Below are 1102 nucleotides of genomic sequence, written 5' to 3'. Positions count from 1 at the left end.
CAATTGAACAGACATCGGTGAAATTATACTCCCTGTCTTGGCCGGTGGCATAACTCTAGAGACAACGTTCCACATCATGGACCAAGCCACCACATATAATGCCATAGTAGGACGACCAAGGATACATCCCATGAAAGTCATCCCCTCCAGCCTATACCAAGTGATCAAGTTCCCAACACCTTGGGGGATATTCAGCATACGGGGAGAACAACACACTTCCCGGGAATGCTACCATATCGCCTTAGATAGCATGATAACCCAACAGAAGAAAGTCAAGGAAAAAGAGGCATAGCAATCAAGAGGGTCGAGGTTGACGCAAGAAGAGTCCAGGGACGTCATTATGGATTCCGAACCGGCCAAAGCCGTGGACTCAACCATAGAGGACCTCGACACCATTCAATTATACCCTAGCGACTCCAGCAAAAATGCCTACATCGGCTGCAAACTCCAAGAACCAGGTAAAATTTAGCCAATTTTTAATAACTAACGTAGATTTGTTTGCCTTCAGCCATGCAGATATGATGGGCATCCCCAAGGAGATCGCCACACACAAACTGAACGTTGATCCATTCTACCCCCTGGTAAGGCAGGTTAGAAGAAAATTCAACTCCTCCATCAATGATGCCGTCCACGAGGAGGTGGAGAAGCTATTAGAAAATGGCTCAATTAAGGAGTCGAAATACCACATATTGACCAGCTCATCGATGCGACAGCCGGGCATGAGCTGCTGAGTTTTCTGGACACGTACTCGGGCTATAACCAGATACATATGGAAAAAGAGGATCAGGAGAAAATCATGTTCATCACTCACCGAGGAACATATTGTTATAGGGTCATGCAGTTCGGGTTGAAAAACGGAGGATCTACCTATCAAAGATTGGTCACAAAAATGTTCAAGGAATAGCTTGGCAAGACCATGGAGGTATCTATCAACGACATGCTGGTCAAATGCTTAAAGGCGGAGGACCTTATCGACCATTTGAAGGAAGTTTTTGACATACTAAGACGGTACGAAATGAAACTAAACCCAGAGAAATGCGCGTTTGGCGTAGCCTCAAGGATGTTTTGGGTTTCTTAGTGTCACAACGAGGAATCGAAGTCA

This window comes from Nicotiana tomentosiformis, chromosome 1, assembly GCF_000390325.3.
Source record: "Nicotiana tomentosiformis chromosome 1, ASM39032v3, whole genome shotgun sequence".
Lineage (NCBI taxonomy): Eukaryota > Viridiplantae > Streptophyta > Magnoliopsida > Solanales > Solanaceae > Nicotiana > Nicotiana tomentosiformis.
This window is presented reverse-complemented; position numbering follows the sequence as displayed.